General features: G+C 38.5%; 1 pseudogene; it reads left to right on the top strand.

The window, feature by feature from the left end:
• The window catches only part of LOC126428337 (1,5-anhydro-D-fructose reductase-like), a 34,947-nt pseudogene extending 23,239 nt beyond the window's left edge, over positions 1–11,708 (top strand).
• The last annotated feature ends 607 nt before the right edge of the window (positions 11,709–12,315 follow it).

The raw sequence follows: 12,315 nt of genomic DNA, 5'->3' as shown, positions 1-12,315 counted from the left end.
ATAAAACTCTGACTATGGACCAATGGAGGAAAGTAATTTGGTCAGATGGGGTCTCATTTCATACTGTTTACAACTTCTGTCCAAGTTTACATTCTGAAAGTGAAACACGACTGGAGTTATTGATCATTTGGGCAGCCATATTGTGGTATTCTGTGGTTCCGTGGGCCCTGTGATTACTAAGGTCACACCCTCCCCCTCCCCCAAAATGGTGAAGCTGTGTTTGAAGGCGACAGGGTCCCTGTTATCATAGTCCACATCATCAAGCACTGGTTTTGTGAGCACGAGGATGAATTCTCACATCTCTGCTGGCTACAGCAGTCACCGGATATCAGTATTATTGAGCCTTTGCTGGTCACTTTGGAGAGAAGGGTGCATGACCACTATCCCCTCCAATATCACTGCCTCAAATTGTCAATATTTTCCAGAAAGAAAGGTGTAAGATTCCATTGAAAACTAGCAAGATCCATATTTATCTATCCCAAGATGAGTGGAAGCTGTTTTGAATGGCAACTATTTTCCTGCACTGTATTAGGTACGGTAAAGTGTGTGTTTGCGGTGTTTCCATATTCTTGTCCACCCCCTGTACCATCTAAAAATGTTAACACCTGGCTGTGACCAACAACGTTTGCTGAATTAACACACTGTCATTTTTTTCCCTTTGTAATTCCTGTCCATTTTTGATCTTGTGCCTCGTAACTTGTATGTAGACAAAATGTTGTCAGATTGTTACTACAAATTCTCGCAGCAGGAATGCTGTACAAAGAAGAATGTGTGGCAACTCTTTCCTCTAGCGTCTTCCCTTTCATCTGCTCGCAGAATTGTGCAGCTGAGCCCAATGTCAGACCCCGTCGTGGTGGACATTGCGCAGCGGCATGGTAAGACTCCCGCTCAGGTGCTGCTACGCCACCTCATGCAGCACAGGATAGTCGTCATCCCGAAGAGTGTCAAGCCAGAGCGTATCCGGCAGAATTTTGACGTAAGTACGTGTGCAGGGGCATGGTTCACAACACCATTTATTAGTCGAGACTCAATGGAATTAAAGATATTAGGTGCCAGTGGGTGGTCCACCTGGAGTTTCAGATGAGATTATCTCGAAAACTATATATTGGGTAAAAATAGTGAGTAAGACAAGTTCGTAAGCTCAAAGGGGGACATCAAATGATACTACACATGACCCCCAGTCCCTGCCACCTAGGGTGGAGCAAGGGAGGCAACTCTTAAATGGAAACCCCCATTTTTTATTGCTCATTCAGATTCTCCGAAGCAAAATGTGCACCAATTCTTTCATTACGCCAAATTAAACCTACCTTTTTTTTTTTTTTTTTTTTTTTTTTTTACAAAAAGCATTGTACCTGCCACAGTTTTTGATGGAGGGAGGCGGAATTGTATTAAAATCTCGTTAGGGAAATCTTCACAATTGCATTACTCACCCGACCGGTGGCACTACTGTGGCCAAACAGCAAACTATGGGTCAGTATAAAGGTCAGTGCAATGTGATCCGACGTCACTTCACTTTCAGATTGTGAAACGTAAACATCAACTGATGAAAGTAAATTATTCTTTAGTGAAACATGGCGCACTATCTTCCTACACAGATTGTTGATATGATGTTAATTTTAGGTGAATGTCATAACAATTATGCTGCAGCTACACAGTTGTATGTGGATCGTTTCCCAAACAGATGACATCCAAGCAAAAACATTATTCAAAATTGCACTCAATGAGCTCGAAATGGATACATGCACCGTCCACCTCGTCATCGCGAATACAATGAAAATGATGCTTGTACCCTTACCGTTCTTGCCTGTGTTCAACTGGATCCTGAAATGAGTAGTCGTGAGATTCAGAGAAAAACTGGAATACCGAAATCAACTGTTTTGAGGATTTTTAAGAAACATAAATATCATGTGTATCATATCACACTGACACAGGCATTAACGCCAAAAGATATGCAAATACGTGTGCATTTCTGCCAATGGACCTTGAAAATGATAAGAGGTGACAATGATTTTTTTAGATACGTTATGTTCACCGATGAAGCCACATTCAATGGCAAATTAAATCGTCATGATTGTCATTATTGGTCCCCTGTCAATCCACATTGGCATTTTTTTTACCGAAATGTTAATGGGGAATCTTATTTACAACTTCTCCATGATGATTTGTTGAAGCTAATGGAAGATGTTGATTTAGTAACTAGGCAATGAATGTGGTTCCAATAGGACAGAGCAGCTTCCCATTATGCTAAAAATGTGCGGTACATTTTAAATTTACAGTATCCTGGTCAGTAGATAGGACACAGCGGACCAATTCAGTGGCCTCCACGTTCACCAGACCTAACATCTCCTAATATTTTCATGTGGGGTTATTTAAAAAATATTGTTTATGACAGACAGCCCACAACCCGAAACAATATGAAGGAACACATTCGAAGAGCATGTGCAGCCATACCACGGGAAGTGCTGTTCAAAACTGTGGACAACTTTCGCAGACGATTGACTTCGTGCATTGAAGCAAATGGGGATAATTTAGAACAATTTCTTTGTGGCTAATTTCCTTAATTAAGCACCCCAAATTGTGACAGGCAAGGGGACTTACACTAATAAAGCACCCCAACATGTGAGAGGCAAGGGGACTCTCTTTAATGAAGCATCCCATGGGAACATCATTCTACTAGTCCATGTCGTCGTTCCTGGGTAACGGTAGAAGTAGGATACAGTACATTTTGTACAAAAACAGCTTAATTTGGCATAACGAAAGATTTGGTGCAGCTTTTTTGTTGATAATTTTTTGTGGATAATTCTAAATAAATCAGAGTTCTGCCCCAACTTTACTTTTTTCTCGATTTCAGCGCCATCTGTCAATGGTTTAAAAAAATGTTTCAGACAAAACTTGATTACTTTTTTATGGAGAATCCGAATCGGCAATAAAATATGGGTGTTTCCATCAAGATTTAAAAGTTGCTGGAGGTCATGTGTAGTGTCATTTGATGTCCCACTTTGAACTTACGAACTTGTCTTACCCACTATTTTTACCCGATCTATAGTTTTCGAGATAATCTCATCCAAAACTTCAGATGGACTACCCTGTATGTCAGTGGGGAAAGTTGAAAATTTGTGCCGGACTATGATCTGAACCCGGGTCTTCTGATTACTAGACAGATGCACTGACCACTACGCTATCTGAACACAACTCTCACCACAACCGCACGGGCTACACTAGCGCACCTACCATCAGACCCAATACTCAACTTACACCACACACTACTTATGTAGGGCCCCTGCTCATTAGCCTCATTCAGACACGTACAAAAGAAGAGACACCACATATATATAATTACAGCAAAGACGGCCAATGGCCCCTTCAGTGCAGATGTGCACCAAACTCAAATTTGTACAGGAATCGGCAAGATGCTGCGAGTAATGAGGTTAATGAGCAGGGGCACTACATCAGTTGTGTGTGGTATAAGTTGAGGATTTGGGCCCAACAGGAGGTGCGCTAGGATAGTTCGTGCAGTTCTGGTAACCACTGTGTCCAGATGGCGTAGTGGTCAGCACATCTTCCTAGGAAGCAAAAGACCTGGGATCGAATTCCAGTCTGGCACAAATTTTCAACAACCCCATTCATATAAATCAGTCTCACTGGCAGCTAATGTCCAATTCCTTTGTATCTTGATACATAGTGGCTGGAAGATATATGTTTCATTAGTGATACAAGTAACAACTTCAGTGTCTGAAAAACTAAGCAGTACTCATTGATTTTCCACGATATTGGCAATTACTGCCTTTATTATTTTTTTATTTAATTTCTTTTTGTGAAATATGTGAAGTGCAGTTAAATAAAAACAAGACAGATGGAAACAAAGCAACTAAACTTTATTATTTCAAAAGTAGTCGCCATAACTGTCAATACATTTGTCTCTGTGGGAGACATGACAGTCAATGCCCTCACGGAAAATGTTTGCGGTTGCCTACGGAACAACAATTCCACCTCTTTTTCCAAAGCAAATCGCCGGTCAAAAATGTCTTTCTCGGTGACTCCAAAAATATGAAAATCGCGTGGGGAAAGTGCAAGCCTGTACGGAGGACGTATAAGGGCTTCGCAGCAAAGCTTCTGCACCGCAGTCTAAACAACCTCGACAACATGTAGGCCTACCCACAGCTGTGCACCTGGACACAATCGTGGTTCTGCAGGCAAACACAAATATTTTTCCATGAAGGCACTGATTATCTTGTCTCACATCTCGATGTATGTACCAACAGTTACAGCAATTACTTTTGACTTAATAAACAGTTAACTTAATCTTTTTCATGTGTCTCACTTTCATTTGACTGCCTACTATAACTATCACAGTCCACAAAGAACAAAGGGTTTTGTCACAAAGGGCAGACTCGACAATAATGTATGGTGTAACTATCGTGAAATCCTATTGGGTAACATACTCTGGAGGTAAACTACTCCCATATGTGGATTTCCAGGCAGGAACTATTCAGAATGGTATCACTGGGATAGACAGCACTGCCACTCTACAGCTCAGAGTGTGGAATGTTCATCCCTTAATCGGGGATAAATGAGATAAAACAAAAATGGGTAGGTTTAAGTGAGATATAGTGGAAATTACTGAATTGCAAAAGGCAGCAGAAACAAGATTTCTGGTCAGGAAAGTACACAAAATCAAACAGGGGTGACACAGATGTATGTCTAATAGTGAATAAAAACATAGACATGGACAAGAAACTATGAATAGCATAGTGAATGCTTCATTATATCCAAGAAAGATGCAAAACCATCACCAACTATGATAGTACAAATTTATATGCCTACTAGCTCTGCAGATGATGAAGAGAATTATTCACATAGTTAGGGGAAACAAAAGTTTAATTGTGATGTGGCACTGGAATTTGATGGTAGGAAAAGAAAGAGAAGGAAAAATAACAGGAAAACAGGCTCGGACAGAGGAATGAAAGGGGGAAGCCACCTGGTACAATTTTTCACAGAACACAATGTAATCATTGTCAACAACCTGTTTGAGCATCATGAAAGAAAACTGGACATGTGAAAAAGACCTGGAGGCAAAGGGATGTTTCCAATGGATTACATAATTGTAAGACAGATTTCAAAACCAGATTTTAATATGCTGAACATTTTCAGGGCCCCATGTTGGCTCCTATCATTATTTATTGATTATTAGATGCAGATCAAAACTCAAGAAATTGCAAAAAGATTTGAAATTATGGAGACAGGAAATGGATAAATTGAAAGCACTACAGACTGTTGATTGTTTCAAAGAAGGCATTAGGCAATGATTGACTAAACAGTGGCAAGGAATACAATAGACTACAAGTGGGTATAACTGAGATCAAACAGTGAAGGCAGCAAAGAACAAAATAAACAAATTGACAAGTCCCTAAAGAAATCTGTTGGAAACACATAAGATACTGAATTTCATAAGCAAAGGGACAAAATATAAACAATGAAGCAGACAAAATAGACTACACTGACAAAATGCGAAATGGCACAGTACAAAATTATGGGAAAGATTCTGCTTACGGGAAAATTAAAGAGACCTTTGGAGGAAAGAGAAACAGCTGTGTGAGTACCAAGAGCTCAAATAGGTAAGCAATGAAGAGAAAGCTGAGAGGAGAAACAGACATATGGACAGGCTATGCAAGAGAAATGAACTTGAAAGCAGTGTTACAGAAAGGGAAGAGGAAGCAGATGAAGATGAGGTGGCAGTTACAGTACACGAGAAGAATTTGTCAGTGCACTGAAAGACAAGTTAAAACAAGGCACCTGGAATATATGACATATTCTCAGAATCACTGAGATCCTTGCGAGAGTCACCCCTGAAAAAACTATTCCACCTGATAAAGAATAGATACCATCTTTTGAGACAGTAATAAATCTAGTATAACTGTAATCGCAGAAAAAAAAGAGGCTGATAAACAAAGAAGACAATAGGCATATTCCGTGCAATATATACGACTAGAGAAATACTGTTCCACTTTTGAGAGGAAAGCATTAACCCCAGTTGTAAAAGAAGATGGGTGATGACAAGTGTGAATATTACCAAATTGTCAGTTTAATAATTTGTGACTGCAAACTACTGACACAAATTATTTACGGAAGAATGGAACACTAGTAGCAGCTGACCTCTGACAAGATCAGTTTGGGTTCCAGAGAAGTTTAGGAGCACATGAGGCAATACTGATCCTATGACTTATTTTAAAACTACAAGATAGGTTGAAGAAAGACAAACCTATATTTATAGTTTTCATATATTTGGAGAAAGCTATTGATAATTTTAACTGTAACACATACTACACAACAAAATGAACATCAAAGGAAGGCTGTAATTGAAAATGGTGAGAGGCAGGATTCTAGCCTATCCCCAATGTAATTTAATCTGCATGTTGAGCAAGTAGTAAAGAAAACTAACAATAAATTTGGAAAAAGAAGAGAAGAAAAAGACGGAGAAGGAAAAAGACTTTTAGGTTTGCCACTGACAACACAATTCTCTCACAGGTGGTAAAGGACTCGGAAGACCAGCTGAACGAAATGGATAATGTCTATAAAAGGGGTTATAAGCTGAACACCAACAAAACTAAAACAATGGTAATGGAGTGTAGTTGAAATGATTCAGGTATTTAAGGAGAGAAATAATTATAATGGCTAAAGTAGCGAGGATATAAAATGCAGATTGGTAATAACAAGAAAAGAGTCTCTAAAAAAGAGAAAAAACTGTGGGTAGGTCACATAACTAATTCAAGAGGTGCTGAATACAACTGGGGAGAAAAGAAATTTATTGTAAAACTTCACCAAAGGAAGATTTAGATCGATAGAACACATCCGAAGGCATCGAGTAAGTATCAGTTTGGTGACGGAGTGGTATACGGGAGTGTCAGAACTGCAGAGGGGGAACACGTCTTGACTACAGTTTACAGGTTCAGGTGGATGTAGGCTGCAGTAACAGGGGTGACAACCTGCACACGATGGACTCGCAGGGAGAGCTGCACGAAATCAGTCTTTGTACTGAAGACAGCAACAACAAATCTAACAGTTGTACTTATAATACTGTTCTTTGACAAAAGTAATGTCATTACATGTGTTGTTTTTTCCCCAAATATTTGTATCTCCGAATTATCTTTGAGCAGATCTGAAAAATAATTCTACATCTATAAGGTGTGTTCAAAAAGTAAGGTGACTTTATATTATTATGAAAAAATATTCACGTTGTCCCCTTCAAATTAATCCCATTCGGACACAATACACTTGTGTCAATGCTTGTTCTGATCCTCGAAGCACTTCTCATAAGCACTTTTTGGTACAGCCTAGAGTACTTTAAGTGATGCAGTTTTCATTTCCTCAATCATTGAAAACTTCATCCTTTCATGTCTCTCTTCAGTTTTGGGAACAGAAAAAAGTCACAGGTGGCCAAATCTGGTGACTGTGGTGCCAAGCCACGATTGTCGTGTTGTTTTTGGCCAAAAAATCTCTCACGAGCAATGACGAATGAGCAGGTGCGTCGTCGTGATTCAAAAGCCACGAACTGTTCCGGATATTTTTTGTGTACTGCTTCTCACAAACGACGTATAGAGGTAATACTCCTTATTGACCGTACAACCTCGAGGCAAAAATTCGTGATGCATTATGGTACAGTAATTCGATCGAACTTGGCGTGCTTTTTTGGCGTCGGCTCTCCGGGATGCTTCCATTAAGATTACTGGGCTTCGGTTTCAATGTCATAACCGTAAACCCGTGTTCTGTCACCAGTTATGACCCTTTGAGCAAGTCAGGATCATCACTGACACCATTCGAGAGATGAGCGATGCTCGCCCCACAGTTCTTCTGATCAAAATTGAGAACTTTTGGAACAAACTTTGCTGACATACGTCTCGTGCCCAAAACATCCAAAAAATTTGTATACCTATACTCTACAAACCACTATAATGTGCACAGCAGAGGGTACATCTCTCTTTACCAATCGTTAGGGTTTCTTTCTGTTCCATTCAGGTACAATGCGTCGGAAGAATGATTTTTGAATGCTCTGTGCATGCAGTAATTATTCTAATCTTATCTTCACAATCCCTAAGTGGGCGATATGTAGGGGGTTGTAATATATTCCTGGAGTAACCATTTAAAGCCAGTTCTTGAAAATTTGTAAATAGACTTTCTCCGGATATTTTACATCTGTCTTCCAGTAAGTCTGTGACACACTCCCACCGATCAAACAACCATGTGACCATTTGTGCTGCCCTCCTCTCTATACATTCAATATCCCCCGTTAGTCCTATTTGGTACGGGTCCCACACACTCGAGCAATATTGTAGAATGGGTTGCACTAATGATTTGTAAACACTCTCCTTTGTAGACAGATCACACTTCCCCAGTATTCTGCCAACCCCATGCTTTACCCACAACTGAGCCTATGTGATCAGTCTATTTCTACAAATTGTTACACCAAGGTATTTGTAAGAGCTGGTCGATTCCAACTCATTGATACTAGAGTCAAAGGATTTTACGCTTTTTGTTTTCATTTTGTAAAGTGCAAAATTTTACATTTCTGAACATTTAAAGCAAGTTGCCAATCTTTGCACCACTTTGAAATCTTATCAAAATCTGACAGACTATTATGCAGCTTCTTTCAGTCAGTACTTCATTATGTATATCTGCATAATCTGCAAAAAGCCTGAGTTTACTATTAATATTGTCTGACAGGTCATTAATATACAACATTAACAGCAGGAGTCCAATCACACTTCCCGGGGCACATCTGAAATTACTTCTACATCTTACCATGACTCTCCATTCGAGATTTGTTCTCCCTACCAAAAAATCCTCAATCCAGTCACAAGTTTGATATGATTGTACTTTTGACAATAAGTGTAGATGTGGTACTGAGTCATATGCTTTTAACACATCAAAGAATATTGCATTTACCTGACAGCCTTGATCCAAAGCTTTCATATGTCATATAAGAAAAGAGTGAGTTAGGTTTTTGCATAACAGATGTTTCGAGATTCCATGCTGGTTTGCATTGCGAGGTCATTCAGTTAAAGGTACCTCATTATGTTTCAGCTCAGAATATGATCTAAGACTCAACAACAAATCGATGTCAAGAATACTAGTAGTTTTGTGGCTCACTTTTACTACCCTTCCCGTAGATGGGTGAGATCTGTGCTTTCTTTGAACTATTGTTTGAATGACCTACAATTGACCATAGTTAGAAGAGGTGCAAACAAAGCCACAAATTCAGTATAGAATTCAATAGGGATTCCACCGGTGCCTGGAGCTCTGTACAATTTTAATGATTTCAGCTGTTTCTCAACACCACTGACACTAATACTAATTTCACTCATCTTTTCAATGTCAAAGTTGATCAAATTGATTGCGTTATTGACATTTTTTGGTTCAAAGTGAAATCATTTGCAAGTTTTTATTCATATTAACAATGTCTGTGAAGATCTGTGGCTGGAAAAATTCAGGAAGACACTGAATGATCCTTCTCCTCCACTGTTGTTACTTTTTATTTCTTACAGTTTCCAATTTTGAGGTTGTCTCTTACATTACCAAATGTTACATAGCACATGATAACTGGCAGAGTTAAAAAAAAAAAAAAAAACAGCTGATACAGTGAAGTTGATTGTGATTGTGGTTTTTTATGCATTCAAACCCCATCTCAATCAGACCGGTTAATGACTGCGAGAACCCACATTCAACTGTTACTCCCACTCGAGTGTGCAAGCTAAGACCATGATCTACATTCAGTTTCAGTCCTTTTCTTCTAAGTTTTGAATCTCGTTTTTTTCCGTATCAACATTTTTTAGTTTTCTCTCCCTGTTAGATTAGATTAGATTAGATTAATACCAGTTCCATGGATCATGAATACGATATTTCGTAATGATGTGGAACGAGTCGAATTTTCTAATACATGACATAATTAGGTTAATTTAACAACATACTTAAGTTAATATAACAACTTTATTTTTTGTGTTTTTTGTTTTTCTTTATTTTTATTTTTTTTATTTTTTAAATATTTTTTTTCTTTTTTTTTTATTAATTTATATCTAAAAATTCCTCTATGGAGTAGAAGGAGTTGTCATTCAGAAATTCTTTTAATTTCTTCTTAAATACTTGTTGGTTATCTGTCAGACTTTTGATACTATTTGGTAAGTGACCAAAGACTTTAGTGCCAGTATAATTCACCCCTTTCTGTGCCAAAGTTAGATTTAATCTTGAATAGTGAAGATCATCCTTTCTCCTAGTATTGTAATTATGCACACTGCTATTACTTTTGAATTGGGTTTGGTTGTTAATAACAAATTTCATAAGAGAGTATATATACTGAGAAGCTACTGTGAATATCCCTAGATCCTTAAATAAATGTCTGCAGGATGATCTTGGGTGGACTCCAGCTATTATTCTGATTACACGCTTTTGTGCAATAAATACTTTATTCCTCAGTGATGAATTCCCCCAAAATATGATGCCATATGAAAGCAATGAGTGAAAATAGGCGTAGTAAGCTAATTTACTAAGATGTTTATCACCAAAATTTGCAATGACCCTTAATGCATAGGTAGCTGAACTCAAACGTTTCAGCAGATCATCAATGTGTTTCTTCCAATTTAATCTCTCATCAATGGACACACCTAAAAATTTGGAATATTCTACCTTAGCTGTATGCTTCTGATTAAGGTCTATATTTATTAATGGTGTCATACCATTCCCTGTACGGAACTGTATGTACTGTGTCTTATCAAAATTCAGTGAGAGTCCGTTTACAAGGAACCACTTAGTAATTTTCTGAAAGACAGTATTGACAATTTCATCAGTTAATTCTTGTTTCTCAGGTGTGATTACTATACTTGTATCATCAGCAAAGAGAACTAACTTTGCCTCTTCATGAATATAGAATGGCAAGTCATTAATATATAATACGAACAACAAAGGACCCAAGACTGACCCTTGTGGAACCAAGTGAGTGACAGAAAGGAAGTGAAAGTACTCTCAAGGTCATTACAGACAGCACACTTACTCGGGCTGATTGCAGAACTTCTGAGGAAACCAGCCCAGAATTCAACTAGAATAATTTATGTAAATCTGATCTCTGTGGTTCTCTGCACGAGTCTGGTGCCTTGACCACTTTCTTTCTGGTGTACCTGTCATTCCTAATATTTTTCTTCACATTACACAACAATTGGCTTCTTTCATCTTTACAGTTGTGCTTGTCATTCACATTTAAAATCACACAAAACTTTCAGGTATTTGATTTTGAACTGACACCAGAGGATATGGAGAAATTGGACACTCTCGATATGGGACCAAAGGGACGGATGTTTGGTGATAGCATTGGTCCGGAGTAAGTGTTTTCCTTTACGTTGAGTAGACTGTCAGATTCATCAGCACAATATTTTTGAATGACCATTATCTGTGTTCCAGGAGATTGAGACATCCAGAATACCCATTCAAGGAGCACTACTAGAACAACAAAAGCTGCATTACACCATCTGCTTTTGGCAAGTGGACGAGGTGACAATATTTATGCAGTAGTAAGTTTGTACATCATATTCAAGTTGCACCTGTACTTTTATTATTTACTGTTAACATTTTATAAACTATCTAAATATGTAATTATTATTAAACAGTAAAATAAATGGAAGAAGAATATATCCTTTGCTTTATTTCTTGAAGGGAAGAGACTTGGAAAAACCCAAATGTTTTCTAATATGTCAATCTGTAACACCGAAAATGCAGGATGCATGGCACCTGCTACTGGTATATAATTTTTTTTTACTGTATGTAAATATTTGTAATTTAAATGCTTTCTTTTAATAAGTAAGGACATTGCTTCACTGTATGTGTACATTTAGGTAGAAATCTGTCAACGTTTCATTGTATTTATCTGCATCTTACTGTGAAACTCAGTGATCACTATAGAGTATAGATATCACTGGTGAAACTTATAAGCTCTGGGAAAAAGTCAAAGGAATTGTTATTTGCAGTGCTTGTGCGTTGTAAAATCTTTGGGTAGGGAGTTGCTGCGCAGAGCGCGCGGAGAAAGCGGGAGATGGGTTCCTGCGCTTGTAGTGTGGTGTCAACGCTCTCGCAGCAGAGAGTACCATTTTCGGCGGCATCATGTACGCGTGCCAGTCAGATGTCTCAAGCAGGAGTATGGACAGTGGACAGGCGGAAGAGGCTGTACTAATTACGATTGCCCGTTCCTATAATTAGCCATGACTGCACAGTATGCTACCGTCTTCAACAACAGCAGCAATCCCAGCAACACAGTTTCGGCATTGGCTCCCTGTTACA

The sequence above is a fragment of the Schistocerca serialis genome, chromosome 12 (assembly GCF_023864345.2).
Source record: "Schistocerca serialis cubense isolate TAMUIC-IGC-003099 chromosome 12, iqSchSeri2.2, whole genome shotgun sequence".
NCBI lineage: Eukaryota > Metazoa > Arthropoda > Insecta > Orthoptera > Acrididae > Schistocerca > Schistocerca serialis.
Note: the sequence above shows the minus strand (reverse complement) of the source record. Positions and strands in the feature narration are given on the sequence as shown.